The 16,407-nt window shown below is 45.5% G+C and overlaps 1 protein-coding gene across 1 annotated transcript in view; it reads right to left on the bottom strand.

The window, feature by feature from the left end:
* MYOM3 (myomesin 3) overlaps positions 1–16,407 on the bottom strand; it is a 394,520-nt gene that overhangs the window by 346,509 nt on the left and 31,604 nt on the right. The gene's annotated exons all lie outside the window — the stretch shown is intronic.

Below are 16,407 nucleotides of genomic sequence, written 5' to 3'. Positions count from 1 at the left end.
CTGAAGTCCTCATCCTCGGCAACACCCCGTCCGCCTGTGACGACTCCTGGTGGCCCACGGCCCTCGGCACCGCACCGACCCCCGCAGACCATGCCAGCAACCTCGGCTTCATCTTGGACCCCCTTCTCACCATGACCAAGCAAGTCAACGCCGTGTCCTCCGCCTGCTTCCTCACCCTCCGCATGCTCCGCAAGATCTTCCGCTGGATCCCCGCCGACACCAGAAAAACCGTGACCCACGCCCTCGTCACGAGCCGCCTGGACTACGGCAACACCCTCTACGCTGGGACCACCGCCAAACTCCAAAATCGCCTGCAACGCATTCAAAACGCCTCAGCCCGCATCATCCTCGACGTACCCCGCAACAGCCACATCTCCGCACACCTGAGACACCTGCATTGGCTCCCAGTCAGCAAAAGGATCACTTTCCGACTTCTCACCCACTCACACAAAGCCCTCCACGACAAGGGACCGGAATACCTCAACAGACGCCTCAACTTCTACGTCCCCACCCGCCCCCTCCGCTCCTCTGGCCTCGCACTCGCCGCCGTCCCTCGCATCCGACGCTCCACGGCGGGTGGGAGATCTTTCTCCTTCCTGGCGGCCAAGACCTGGAACTCCCTCCCCACCAGCCTCAGGACCACCCAGGACCACTCCGCTTTCCGGAGACTCCTAAAGACCTGGCTGTTCGAGCAGAGATAACCACCCCCTTTGTCCCTAGCACCTTCAGACCCGCACGGGTGAGTAGCGCGCTTTATAAATGCTAATGATTTGATTTGATTTGATAGAGTGGGTAATTTCTCTAGTTACAAAACATGTCCTACTTTTGAGGCAGTTTGTTCATTTTGCAAGAAAAAAAGACATTTTGCATCGGTGTGCAGAATGAAAAATTCCAAACAGAAGATAAATGAGGTGGATGTGAGTGACAGTGAGGACAGAGATTGTTCTGACTTTGAATGTGGATAGGTTTGCAGAATGAGGGCAAAGGTGGTCAACTAGACCAAATTGAGGTTGAAGGAAAGAAAACAAAGGTCCTGTTTGATTCTCAAGCAAAACGTATGATTGTTGCGAGTAAATTAAATGCGGATAAACTTAAAGAGAAGGTGATGTTACTGAAGTCTGACATTCGAACCTGTGCCTGATGTTGTCGAGCCAATTGAATTATGTGGATATTTTGTAGGGTTGATTGAATATGAGGAACACTATTCATTAGGAAAAGTGTATGCTTCTAAGAAAGTAAATAGTGTAATAAGTTGGATACACCAAAGAAAGTTTGGAGTAATGTTGGATCCCAACATCACCCCTCCCATCATTTAAAAGAAAAATCATAGTGTGAATGAGATTGGAATTCAGGTGCAGTCTAGGATGACTTTCCAAGATGAATTAAAAAAAGAATGTCCCCAAATATTCAGAGAATGTTTCAAGCTCATTTAAGATTACAGTCACAAGATATGGCTCCATCCTAGAGTGTAACCTTGTAATAAAGTTAGAAGTGTCCCTGTAGCCATGTAGGAGGAAATGCATGCTGAGTTAGAAAAGCTGAAAACTGAGGGATATTGAAGAGCTTGAGGGTACTGAATGGGTGACCCGGTGGTTGTGGCTAGAAAGTCTGATGGAAGTTTGAGATTATGCATGGATCTTAGATGATTAAACAAGTGTGTGATAGTTGATAGGTATCCACTTTCCAACATTTCGGAATTGTTGATGATGCTGGGGGTAGCAAAGATTTTTAGCACCATAGATTTCATATTGGCCTATAATCAGATCCAACTAGAAGAATCAGCAGATGATTTTACAGCAGTAATAATGCCTTCTGGGACGTTAAGGTATGCTAGACTATCCTTTGGTTTAGTCTCGGCAGCTTCTGTCTTCCAACAGGCAACGGAGAGAATAATACATAAGGTAGAAGGTGTCCTCATATATCAAGACAATATTCTTGTGTATGGGAAGGATGAGGCAGAACATAATGCAAGGGTGAAACAAGTACTGGGTAAGTTGTGTGATCATAATCTTACCATCATAGTAAAAAAATGTAGGTTTGCCAAAAAAAACATTGATTACCTAGGTCACACAATTACAGATGATGGGGCCAGATGTAGCAAAGGGTTTTTCCCATTCTGTGTCAACGGGAAAATGTGTTCGTACGTATGGCCCTTGGTGTGGTTCCAAAAGGAGACTTGGTCAACACTATTCAAAGCATGGTTTCCCCTGTGACCAAGGAAGAATGTATGCAATTCTTGGGAATGGCAGAATATTACAATAAGTTTGTTCAAACTTTTGCAGAAATTAGTGCAACCATGAGGAACTTATTGAGGAAGGGTGACAGATTTGTATGGAGTCCTGTGTGTGAATGAGAATTTGTTTAATTAAAAAGGAAGTTAGATCAGGCCTCAAAACTAAGAAACTTTGATCCAAAAAAGAGCTCAGTCATTACCATAGTTGCCAGTCTGACGGGACTGGGGCCTCAGTTTTGACGGATTCCCAGTTTTACAGATTCTTCTAAATCTGGGAATGTGTCAAAACTCATGGGTGTTGCGTGGGAAAACCCAATGCAACACCCATGGAATACCTCCTTGACGTACAGTAAGGCAATAAACACTTTGCACTACCTTGCCTTACTCCATATTTATGAGGCCATGCAAAGCCACGCAGGGTGACTTTGCGTTGCCCTATAGATTTGATTGAGAGGCCTGCATCACCGGAGTGTCATAAAAAGTGACACTTCGCCGGTGGCACTGGCCTCTGTAAATGAGGTCCTGGGTGCAGTACTAAAGCTGTGTGGTTTTGGAGCAGAAAATGCCATTATGTGTATCTCATGAAGTTTAAGAGGAGCAGAGACAAGACGCTCTGTAATAGAGAGAGGAGCCCTTGTGGTGCATTGGTTGGTTATGAGAAAGTACTTTTTGTGTGAAGTTTTGAAGTCCAAAGGAATTGACACTGTATCTGGCAGGATCACAAAATGGGTGGTAGATTTATGGGAGTACGATTTTGAAGGGAAATATATTCCGGGGGCAGAGAATATGGTTGCAGATACTTTGTCCTGGTTGGTACCTGAAATGAGTGGTGATCAGAAAGGCAACACAGACATTGGTGATGAGGCTCAATTTCCCTGTGGGGTTGACTATGAAATAACTTCTGGAGAAAGATGGAGGGAGGAGGTGAGATTTGATGAGTTGTTGCAGAAAGTGATGAATTTACTACATACAGGTTGTAAAAACAAAAACAGGGTGGTGCATATTACAGAGATTTCAGGTGGGTGAGAGATCAATTGGCCACTAGCAATGGTTTGTTGTTTATACTAGATTAGTTCCTCCAAACAAACTGAGAGAGAGTTGTTGGATGAAGCACACAGTTGTCATCTGCATATCTCCAAAACTAATGAGAGGCTGTGCTCTTCATATTGGTGGTCTAGAATGGATCTTCAAGTTGAGAGATTAATAATGAAGTGTGTTTAGTCTGCAGTAAGTGAGAAAGCTATGAAACCCAGAGTACAAGCAATGGTGGTCAGAAATCACCCTGTGGGTCCACTGAAAGATATCGCTCTAGATATGTTGGGGCCAATTCATGGGCAAGGTCAGGAAAATTATGTCATTTTAGTGATGGATTGTTCTCTAGATGGCCAGATGTGTGTTTTACCAGAGGCATAGATACAAGACATGTCATAAAGTTTTTAAAAGATGTGCTAGGATGAGAAGGTCTTCCAGAAACCTTTCTGACAGACAGTGGTGTGCAACTGGTATCTAAAGAAATGGAGAGTTTTCTGAATGGTTGTGGAATTAGGCACAAGAGGTGTACCCTCTATCGTCCTGAAAACAATGGGATGGTAGTGACCCTTAATCATGTGCTGAAAGAAACCATGGGCCATATTTATACTTTTTGACGCAAAACTGCGCTAACGCAGTTTTGCGCCAAAAAAATTAGCGCCGGCTAACGCCATTCTGAAGCGCCATGCGGGCGCCGTATTTATTGAATGGCGTTAGCCGGCGTTAGCCGACCGGCGCTGCCAGGTGTGCGTGAAAAAAAACGACGTACACCAGGCAGCGCCGGCGTAGGGAAAAATGGCGTTTGGGCGTCCCAAAATGGGGCAAGTCAGGCTGAGGCAAAAAAATCGTCTTAACCCGATTTGCGCCATTTTTTTGGGGCGCCCAGGCGCCATTAACATGACTCCTGTCTTAGCAAAGACAGGAGTCATGCCCCCTTGCCCAATGGCCATGCCCAGGTGACTTATGTCCCCTGGGCATGGTCATTGGGCATAGTGGCATGTAGGGGGACACAAATCAGGCCCCCCTATGCCACAAATTTTTTTTTTTAAAATACTTACCACAACTTACCTTTTCTTCCCTGGGATGGGTCCCTCCATCCTTGGGTGTCCTCCTGGGGTGGGCTAGGGTGGCAGGGGGTGTCCCTGGGGGCAGGGGAGGGCACCTCTGGGCTCATTCTGAGCCCACAGGTCCCTTAACGCCTGCCCTGACCCAGGCGTTAAAAAGAGGCGCAAATGCGGGGTTTTTTGCCCCGCCCGCTCCTGGGCGTCATTTTTGCCCGGGAGTATAAATACCACGCACATGCCTGGGAGTCATTTTTTAAGACGGGAACGCCTACCTTGCATCTCATTAACGCAAGGAAGGTGTTCACGCCAAAAAATGACGCTAACTCCATGAACTTTGGCGCTAGACGCGTCTAACGCCAAAGTATAAATATGGAGTTAGTTTTGCGTCGAATTTGCGTCGGAAAAAACGACGCAAATTCGGCGCAAACGGAGTATAAATATGCCCCCATATCTTTGGCTAAGAGAAGAGGTGTCCAAAATAGCTGGAGTATACAGATTCACACCTCACACCATCACATGCAAATCAATCAGCAGCGGCCACTGCATATGTCAAGGAGGGTGTGGGGGGACGATGGGAGATGACAGGGGAAACAACATTATTTAAATAAAAAGAAAACACTTACCGTTTCCGTTGTTCCGTTGCCTCCCACCGCCTCCAAGTGCCTCCCTCCTTGTGTGGTGTCCCAGCATGCGCTGAGACACCAGCACAGGCTCCCCAACAATCCTGGCGCTGCTTACATGCTAAACATAGCATGTAAGCAGCATCCGGATTGGTCTGAGCAGCTCGGAGTGCCGCTCAGACACAAGCCTGAGGTATGTGCTGTTTCTCCAGCCTGGCTGTGTATACAGCCAGGTTGGAGAAACCTAAGTGCGCAGGTGTGTTCAGCCGGCCTCAAACAGCCGGCCAATCACACATGCGCACTTAGTGCACTGTCCCGTCCTCCACCTCCCTCCCCACGTCTGTGGCCCAGCCCCACCCCTCCCTGTACACTTTGCTGGCTGAGCAGATGAAAAATGATGTAAAATTAAACAATAGCAAGCTATTTTTGTTTTTTCACCTGCTGGTACAGCCAGGGGGCGACGCTCCTCCGCCACTGCTGAGGAGCCTCCCTGAAATCAATGTTTGTTTTATTTTAGGGAAGGTGCCCTAACACAATTTTAGAACCAACTTCGGTGAATAAGTTCCTCGGTAAAAAGCCTATTTCTGGTGACTAACAATTGAAAGAGGACAAAAAGATAAGAGACAGCAAGGCAAGTTTTAATTAACAAAAACTCAGTCAAACCAACTAAAGTTGCTGTAGGTGATTGGGTCATGATAAAGGAACCAGGATGGAAGGATGGTGATAGCAAGTTGTCGAAATCTTTGAGAGTTATAAACATTTTCACCAATGTGATTAAGACAGAAGATCAGTGTGTGTGATTTTGAATTATAATGGATGCCCTAAAGCTAATGCATTCTTGAAGAGTTGAGCACTGTTAAAATGAAATTTCCAAAGTGGATGTACCGCTTTTTTATTTAAATAATGTCTTTAAAGGAAGTAATGGTTAATTCGAGATATGAAACATATTTGAGTGAACAGGTGAGCCTTGGTAAGGGTGAGTGCATTGTCAAAAAGGAAGGAAAAGAGGATACAACAAAAAAGGTGCTGAAGGGATACTGGGCACTAGGGGAATGGCTGACCCACTGGAGCTTGACGGACTACTCTTACGTGCTTAACTCTGCTGCCAGGGGGTACTCCTTTTACTCACCAATGCATGATTTATGTGTTAGGTTGGAAAGTGCCATCAGCAATAACACAGGCAGAATACCTATGTAGCATGTTATCTGATCACAACCCCCTTTTAATAATGATACAATAAGGCTAAGGGCAGTGATTCCTAATGTGGCCACTGAAGTTTACTGCCCTCGAAGACCTGGCTTTCGTGGGAGGTGTCATTATGGTAGGAGCTCCAGCAATACTTTCAGGGTAATGAAGGTCCTGCGACAAATTAATTACCTGAGTGGCATGCCTTCAAGGCAGTGATACGAATGTGTGGTCACTGAACAAAGATGTTGATTGGGGACAGAAAGACTTTACTGAGGGACACAGACAATTAAGAGTATTGGTTATACATCCTTGAAATAGAATGATCTGGGGACTCACAACTGCAGGAGTAATTGGTAGGTGAGAGGGAAAAATAACACAACTCCTGGAAAGTGTCAGATGTAATGATGATATGGAATACCTAAACATATTTCATAACAAGAATTAGATTGCAGGAAGATTGCTGTCCTTTTTGTCGAGGCCAGGTCCTATTTCCTATGTGTGCACATAATGCGAGAGGAGTGGATACACTCTTACGCTGTCATTATTAATGCATTTAGGGAATATTATACGTCCTTATACAAAGTGCAAGATACATTGACGGAAACAAAGCTAGAGGGCTAGGCTGACAGGGATGGCCTAGAAGTGCTCCCACCAGAAATAGTGGATGAGATAGGAGGTGATCTAACCACAGTTTAAATAAAAATGATGGTGAATGAGATAGCTGGCATTAAAACACCTTAACCCAACAGTTTCCTGACTGAGTTTTATGGCACATTTATGAGTTTCTGGTCCCAGACACTCCACAGTGTACAATCCTGCACTGCAAGGATGTGCTTTGCTATCTATGCCAGGTGACTCATTAATGGTATCTACTGCTAATCCTGGAAGGAACCAAAGTACAATGCCATTGACTTGGCATTGTACCGCCCACTGTCAATGCTCAGCTCTTGAGTGTTGAATATGATGTTGGTTGACAGATTACTCCAGGTGCTCCTGAGGTTGGTACATCCAGATCAGAAAGGGTTTGTCCCAGGCCAAAACATGTTGATGAATATCAAATGGCTGGTCCACATGTTGGATGGGTCTGCATCAGTACACATGAGAGCCATGGTTTGGTCTATTAACATTGAGAAAGTGTTTGACATGCTGAGCTGGAGGGTCTAGGAGTGGGTTCTCTTAAATAGGTTGCAATATTCTATGTGGATCCCTGAGCAAGGGTTAGGACTGGTCCCATTGCTTCATCACATTAAGCAGGTGGAAGCAGGTAGGGATGCCCACATTACCATTAGCATTAGTAATGTAACCCTTTGTGAAGGTGCTGAGGCTGAGGGACAGGTCAGAGAGTGGTAAGACTTGTAGTCTTGATTTATGCAGATGACGTTTTCAAATGACACATCTGACAAAGCTGCTGCGATCATGATAGCACTTGAAGATTTTGGGAGGATACCTTGGCTTAGGGTTAGTTGGAAGAATGAGTATATTACTGATACATCCAGCAATGAACAGGAAGATATTATCCGAAATCTGAAAGGGACTGATGTGGGAGGTCACATAATAAAATTCTTATCTCAAATAGGAACATTAGAGCAGAGCCAATGGTCACTGGGGAAAATGTGAACTTCAGGAAAACCCTCCTATTATCTGTGGCAGGAAGCGTGGCATTTCCAAAAATGATGGCCCCCTACAAGGTTATTGAATTATTTTGTGGCTTTGCTGAACTGCATCTAATGAAAGTTCTTCAGGGAACTGGATGTGATTTTTGTGGATCATGGACAGGGCACGGCCAGACACAGGGCAGTTTAGAGTAGCCTACAATTGGTAATGACTGAGCTTGGACTAAATTATGAGATAAATTACTTAGCTGAGCAGTTGCAATGGATGACATTGTCTTTTAGTGAACCAGGCAGGAGGCCTGTGGTTTACCCAAACATCAGGTAGTTAATAGTGAGTCGAATCTGAATCTTAAAGTGGGTACATGGTCCTTACCAAGATTGTCAGTAATCCTTAAATCTTGCTGGAAGTGCTATCTTCACCAAACTTGCCCTACAAACCCCTTAGCACCTGAGCTGTCACTAGTGGCTTGCTGGGACTACGTATTGAGAGGTGAGGAGGAGGCTTTGTGACTTCACTGCATAATAATAATAAGGGAGCTTGCTGTTTACTTCAGAATGTTTACAGTATGGCATTCTCATGCACAGCTGAGTGTTTTCCTTGCACCAGTGTTACCTCTGACAGCTATATTAACATGAGCTATCCTTCTGCAACAAAAACATTCAATCACACATACAGTCATGATTATATGCAGTTATAGGCAACAACAAGAAACGTGACACACAAATACTGGTGACACAATTGAATGCACACACAGGGGTGTACACACATGCACACACAAACCCCAAAATATACAAATGTAGAAACAAACACACAGGCACAAACATGTGCACAAACACTTATATGACAGATAATGTGATAATATTTTTAATTATTCAATTCGCATAGTACAAGCCAGAGGGCGTAAAATACCTTGTATCGTTACTGCTGAAAACAAACAGTCCTAGAAGCATAGCTAAATAAATGATAAAGATAAAGGCCCTCATTCTAAGATTGGCGGCGTATGTCTTCGCCGTGGCTACCAACCGTCCACCAAAATATGACCGTAGCTGGAATACCGCCAGAAGGTTGGCGGAATTCCAGCTACGGTCATGACGGGGGACGGCGGTAAGGTGGCGCTGCTGACAGCAGCAGCGCCATGCATGCAAAACACTGCTGACCATATCATGAGCCATGATACGGCCTGGCAGTGTTCTGCTGGCGAACGCTGCTGCTGGCAGCAGCGCCCCGTCCCTTCTCCTACCGGAGGAGCCCCTGCAAGCAGGTAAGTCGGGTTCTCCAACAGGGAAGGAGGCTGGGGGGTGTTGTGTGTGGGGGTGTGTGTGACTGTGTTTGTGTGGGTGCATGCGAGTGTGAGGCATGTGTAATGCGTGTGTGCATGAATGGGTGTGAGTGTACGTGTATGTTGTGTCGTCTGATTGCGTGTGTGCTAGTATGTCTGTGAGTGTTGCTGTGTGTGTGTATGAATGCATGCATGCGTGGGTGAATGTGGGTATGCGTGTGTGTATGCATGTGTTTTGCAGTGTGTGTATGGGTGATTCTGTTGGGGGGACAGGAGGGGTGGGGTGGGGAAAGACTCTGGGGAGGTGGCAGGGGAGGCCCTTATCAGTGCCAAGGAAGGAATTCCCTGCCACCGATAGTGCCTACCGCCATGGTTTTCGTGACAGTACAGAAGCCACAGAAACCATGGCGGTGGGCGGGGTCATAATGCCATGGGCAGCCTACTGACGACCCCCAGGCTGGAGACTGTAGTCATTACCGCCGTGGCAGTCGGTGTGTTAAATTGGCAGTTTGGCTTTGGCCAAACCGCCAATGTCATAATAGTGGCGGTATGTACCGCCAGCCTGTTGGCGGTACTACCGCCACTATTACACCGACCACCGGGGTCGTAATGAACCCCATAATCTTGTACATGCACACACTACGTGCCTGCAGTGATTGTTTTCTTTGATAGTGTGCAGTGAGTGAAGCCACTGTTCAAGCCAATTACACATGGACGACTATATAGAATGGATACTTTGGTCATGTTACTGACGATGATCTAGCAGGTTAGCTGCCAAGTGCATGCACCCCTAAGGAAGATCATACTTACTTTACCACCCAGAAATTCTTTCAAATTTTTTTGAGTTTCCTTTAGAAATGCCTTTTTAAACAATGGGCCTCATTACAAGGCTGGCGATCTTGAGAACGCCAGCCTCGCAGAGCAGTCAGACTGCTGCACTCCTGGTGGTCTGAGGCCCACATTATGACCCTGGCAGTTGGACCACCAGGGGACTGCCGTCCACACCAGGAAGATGGTTCCTGACGGGCTGATGGTAGACGGACTCATGGCCCACCATGGCGGTGCTGAGTTCTCTTTCCGGATTAACCTCCATGAAAATGCTGGCGGAAAGGAAGTGCAAGAGTACGACATACAGATCCTGAGCTACCACTAGTTAATCTGGGAATTGTGGCATTAGTATATTATGTACCTATGTGGATAAGAATCCCACAATTCATAAATGATTCACAATTTTTTTTTGTTGTTGTTGTTTTCTTAGGTGGTTGAGCTCTAGTTTCACTAAATTTGGTTTTGATATCCAATAATATCACCCCTTCTACTGCTGCACAGGTCTGGGGAATTTGAATTTTCAAGGCACTATAGTAATAAAAGTACAAAATCATGGTCCAAATTGTTTAGGCGGATCTGTCAAACTGGAATTAGGCAGAGTGGCAGTGTTAGAAATTGTGGGGCATATTTACTAAACTTTCACACAACACATGGCAGCAAGCAAAGTTACTCCATATTTGCAAAGATATGGCGCATTTCTTCTCTCTCCTTGCGCTGGTGCACTTCATGCAGTCTAGAACCATTGCAGGCACCCTGGCACCATAGTGCAAGGGTCCTTGCATTGCAGGGAGAATTGTTTTTGTACAGGAAGAGATACCTTAATGCACCAAAACAATATTTTGAGACATTTTCCTCTTTCTATGTGTGCTGCACTTTGAATCACACATAGAAAGAGGAAATAACGAGAAAAAAAAATATTTTTCTCCTCATCACGCTATCTTCTGCAAGGCGTAGTGATTTCACACAATCCCAGGTATACTGACCTTTGGAAATCTGGGATTGCGTGAATCCATGGGTGGATGCATGGGAATGTCCATGTTCTACCAATGGAACGCCTCCAAGCATGAAATGTAACTCAATACAGGGCAAGCTGCTGCATTGCATTACATTTTCTTTACAAAGCCAGGCAAGGCAGCACAAATCACCCCTTGCATTGCTTTGTAAATATCTATTAGCACTTTACGTCATGGATGTGCCACAAAAGTGGTGCAACCGTGACTCAAAATGTTAGTAAAAATGGCCCTGGACTTTAATTGGCAGAGTTATGCACTTTACCTAAGTAGGGACCACAATCCTAGTCACGATAAGCCAGATACACACCAGAAATTAACTTGTGCTCACCCTCTGGTAGCTTGGCATGCAGTAGTCAGGCTTAATTTAAAAGGCAATGTGTAAAGTATTTGTGTAAAGTATTTGTGCAACACTTAATCACAGTAACACATGGAAAGATGCCATAAAAAGACCCCACATGACTGGAAAAATAGAGAATATTTATCTGAGTAAAACAAGACCCACAACAACAAAAATCCAATAAATAGAAATCGAGATATGAATTTTTAAATATTAAATGTGAAAACAGTGCTTAGAAGTCAAAAGGTTACTTGACGCCATGAGGGACTGGTGCAAATCCAAATTTCAGCCTGACCACAATGGAGGATAGGCCAGCTACAGAACCCAAGCAGGGTCTTTGATGGAACAAAGTGTCAACGTCGAGGGCACAATGGGTCAGTTTTTGCAGAAATCAGCTGTAGAGCCCACTTCTGAGGCCCAGGACTGGAGGGGGAATGGCAGGGTAGGACTGGACTCACAGATGGCAGAGTCTAGCAGCACGAGGAAAGTTGCAGGCAGTCTTTGATGCTATGGAGACTGCGGAGAACAAGCCAACAAGCCCTTGGAGTGTCTTGGGTTCAAGGATGTAGAGAACAGGGCCTCTCCTAATTTCAGGCAAGAAGCAGCAGACCAACACAGCAAAGCAAGTAGCAAAATGGTGTTACCTCCTACAGCACGCAGCAAGCAGTTGGCCAACACAGCAATGCAGCTGCTGAGTGGCAGTCCCTCCTGGCAGCACAGCAGTTCTTTTTCCTGGCCTAGTGTCCCTCGCTCCAGTAGAGTTCTGATTTGGCAGGGTTTGGGGTAGAGTTATTATACCAAAATGTCGCTTTGAAGTGGGGGAAACTCCAAGGAGGCCTTTGAAGATCACAATATCCCTGCCCTTCCGTGCCTGGCTCCAGACACTCTGCAGGGTGTTATGCAGCCCTTTCTGTGGGGAGAAGCACAGCCCTATTCAGTTGTAAGTAAGGCTGTTAATGGACTATCAGCCGGGTGATGGGCCATCAGGATGCAAATACTACTCCCCAGCTCCCTGTATGAGTGACTGCCTACAGCAAATGCAAAAAGCCCAGCTGTCATCTATTCCAAACATATATTCAAAGACTGGCAGCAGCAGAGAATGGTTAAAGTAAGAAAATGCCAACTTTCTAAAAGTGTAATTTTCAGACTTACAATTCAAAATCCGACTTCACCATAAGTTGTGATTTTAAATTGTGAATCCAGAGACACCAAATTACATATTTCTATTTTTTACCAATTGAAAGTTACACCTAAAGGATGCTTCAGGGTATCCCCCATGTTAATCTATGGGAGTGAGAGGCCTTGCAGTTGTGAAAAACAAATTACAAACTACTAGGACATGTTAAACTTAAAAGTACATGTACAAATTTTTAGATACATTACACCCTGCCCTTGGGATAACTAGGGCCTACCTTAGGGGTTACTTATATGTACTAAAAGGGAAGGATTGGGCCTGGCAAGTAGGTATACTTGCCAGGTTAAAATGGCAGTTTAAAACTGCAGATACAGGCTCTGCAGTGGCACACCTGAGACATGTTTGAAGGGCTTCTTTAATAAGTGACAAAATCAGTTCTGCAGGCCCAATCGTAGCATTTAATTTACAGGCCCTGGGCACATATAGTGCACTTTACCAGGGATGTACAAGTAAATTAAATATGCCAATTATGAAGAAGCCAAAGTTATCATGTTTAGAGTACAGAGCACTTGCACTTTAGTATTGGTCATCAGTGGTAAAGAGCCCAGACTTCTAAAGCCAACAAGACGAATTCAGCAAAAAGTGGTGTGAAAAAGCAAAAGGTCTGGGGATGGCCCTGCATAAAAGGCCATTTCCATCAGGCAGCCAAACATTTCTTGAAAAGGAAGGAAACACAATGTCCTTTAAGATGGATTCTGTTTTACGTCTGCATGGCCAGGTTATGTAGAGCCTGTAAAATGTCAGTCTCTTGAATCTGACACTTGCCCTTCACTTTTGCACTAATTTTGCACTCAGCACTTTCACCTTTTAATGAGCAAATAAAGATATTCTTTCTACATTGGTGTTTGCTGGGATGTGATGTTTGCTGAGGCACTGAATGACAGACATAATTGCTAGCACTCAGCAAATTAGTTTTATTTAGTAACATGTTTCTTTGTCTGAAACAAAAAGCAACGCACTCAATATGTACAATAATACATACTAACCTTGGCATGCATGAATGGTGCCCTTAAGTTCAATATCTAAATAAGGACAGACATATCAACTTTGCAAGCTTTATTGTGTTTGTCATAGGCACCTAGGGGGCGGAGTGCTGGTAGTGGTGCCAGTTTTCCGCTGATAGTACCATATAGCTTTGCTATTCTTTGTAGCATTAAAGGCCATTCATAGTTTGGTAGAGGACTGTAGGCAGTTATATCCAGAAAGTCTAGCGCATTATAAGGCATTACATGGGGTTTAACCAATAAATAAGTAACATGCAACAACAGCATTGCAGCCTACTGTTTTGAGGCCATCTAAAATGTCTTCGGATCTTTTGTCTGGCACGACATATGAAATGTTACACATTCAGAATTAATAGTTGACAATAAGCAGACTTTAATTAATTAATTAGTTAACCCCTAGGGTGCTCAGGATGAGATGGTCTTGCCCTCGGCAACAGTTGCCTGGTGCCGAGGATGAGGCCACCTCGTCCTGCTATGGACCGTCGGGGGAGCGCCCTGGGCAGGGATGGAAGGGGAATCACTTCCACACCTGTCCCCCTCCTTGACCCCCGTGGCATCTGATGACGTCAGCGTGCGATCGCGTGCTGACCTCATCAGAGTCCTACCCACGGATCGGAGGAGAAATGCAAAAGCATTTCTCCTCTGATCACATGGAGGGGGCGAGAGAGGCATCAAAGAAAAGGAAAGGCATTTCCTTTCCTTTGATGTCTTTCTCAGCATTTCTGCTGGCCGGTCGAGATGCGATCGGGCAGCAGAAATCCCACCAGACACCAGAGATTTAAAAAATATATATATTTATACATAAGGGCAGCTTCCCAGGGGGTCAAAATATTTTAGGGCTTTTCTGTCCCCCTTGGGAGCAGATCAGCCTATTATCATTAGGCTGATCTGCCCCCAGGGGGCAGAAACCCCTAGCCACCAGGGATATATATTTTTTGTGTGCGTTTTTAATTTTATATGTGGGGAGCGACCCCTTAGGCAAGGGTCGCTCCCCTGGGGGGCAAATTGTATTTAGCCCATTTCTGCCCCCGTGGGGGCAGATCAGCCTATTTTTATAAGGCCAATCTGCCCCCAAGGGGGGCTGAAACCACTAGACACCAGGGAATTTTTTTTTTTTGCATCAATTTCATGCAAGGGGAGTGACCCCTTAGGCAAGGGTCGTTCCTCTGGGGGGGAAATTTATTTTAGGCCATTCCTTCCCCCCCTGAGGACAGATTGGCCTATTTTCATTAGGCCGATCTCTGCCCACAATGGGGGCAGAAACCACTAGGCAGCCCCGGGATTTTCTTTTTGCGCCTATTTCACGCAAGGGGAGCGACCCCTTAGGCAAAGGTCGCTCTCCTGGGGGGCAAATTAATTTTAGGCTATTTCTGCTCCCCTTGGGGGCAGATCTGCCTATTTCTATTAGGCCAATCTGCCCCCGGGGGGGAACCACTTAGCAACCAGGGTTTGGGTTGTGTGAATGTGTGTGTTTTGTTTGGGGGAGGCATCCTTTTGGGCAAGGGTCGCTCCCCATGGGGGCACATTACTGTTGGCCATATCTGCCCCCCTTGGAGGCAGATCAGCCTATTTTTGGAAGGCCCAATGGTGGGCAGAAAGTCCTCCAGAGACCAGGGAAGATTTTCTTTTTTCAGAATAAGAGGTTTGGGGTATGGCCCACCCCAAAGAAATAGGGCCAAAGTTGTTCTGCCCACCAGTGGGCAGATGGGACAAATACCCACGATCCAAACCCGGGGGGGGGGCAGAAAGTCTACTAGAAGCCAGGGAATTTAAAAAAAAAAAAATTGTGGGGGTGGTGGCTACCGACCAGTATGGGCCTGGTTTTATCTCATCCCATCTGAAGGAGGTAACAGTCTTTCAGCTCTCCCCAGCACACTAAAACATCTTCTCCCATGGCAAGCAAGAGGACATTTGATTATTCTGGGTTTTGGTTTTACATTTGGGCCATGAGAGCTTGGCTAACTCAAAATTGTCCCACTTGGAATGGTGAGGACTGCACTTTTTGGACTTTGCGACGCTGCCATGTAGAAAAATCCACAAGACCTAGACACATCTGAAAATTAAACATCTGGGTGATTCCAAGGTGGTGTGCTTCAAATGCACCCCACACCCTTTTCTTACCCACAATGCCCTGCAAACCTTCAACTTTGCTGGAAATCACACATTTCTCCCACATTTTTGTGATGCAACCTTCAAGAATCCACAAAATTCCTACCACCCAGCGTTGTCTCATCTATACCGATAAAAATTCTGCCCCACTTGTCAGCCTAAAAATGTTTTTTCAAACTGCCTTTTTGGGCCCGCTTTGGTTTCCCCTCAATTTCAACATGCTTTTGGCTCTTCCCTGTCACAGGCACTTAGCCCACCTACACAAGTGAGGTATCATTTTTACCAGGAGACTGAAGGGAACATTGGGTAGTAGGAAATTTGTCCGGTGTGGTGATACTACATAGAAATGTGGTAAAAATATGATTTTTTTAGCTAAATTTGAGGTTTGTTGAGGATTCTGGGTAAGAAAACATTGGGGGATCCAGGCAAGTCACACCTCCCTGGGTTCCCTCAGGTGTCTAGTTTTCAGAAATGTTTGGGTTTGGTAGGTTTCCCAATATGGCTGCTGAACCCAGGACAAAAAACGCTGGCCTTCCACCGCAAAAACATGTAGTTTAGTATTTGACAATTTTGATGTGTCCACATAGTGTTTTGGGGCATTTCCTTTCGCGGGCACTAGGCCTACCCACACAAGTGAGGCACCATTTTTATCAGGAGACTTGGAGGAATGCAGGGTGGAAGGAAATTTGTGGCTCCTCTCAGATTTCAGAACTTTCTGTCACCGAAATTTGAGAAAAAAGTGTTTTTTTGGCCAAATTTTGAGGTTTGTAAAGAACTCTGGGTAACAGAACCTGGTGAGAGCCCCACAAGTCACCCCATCCTGGATTCCCCTAGGTGTCTAGTTTTCAAAAATGCAGGGGTTGGTAGGTTTTCCTAGGTGCCGGCTGAGGTAGA

The sequence above is a fragment of the Pleurodeles waltl genome, chromosome 3_1, assembly GCF_031143425.1.
Source record: "Pleurodeles waltl isolate 20211129_DDA chromosome 3_1, aPleWal1.hap1.20221129, whole genome shotgun sequence".
Lineage (NCBI taxonomy): Eukaryota > Metazoa > Chordata > Amphibia > Caudata > Salamandridae > Pleurodeles > Pleurodeles waltl.
Note: the sequence above shows the minus strand (reverse complement) of the source record. Positions and strands in the feature narration are given on the sequence as shown.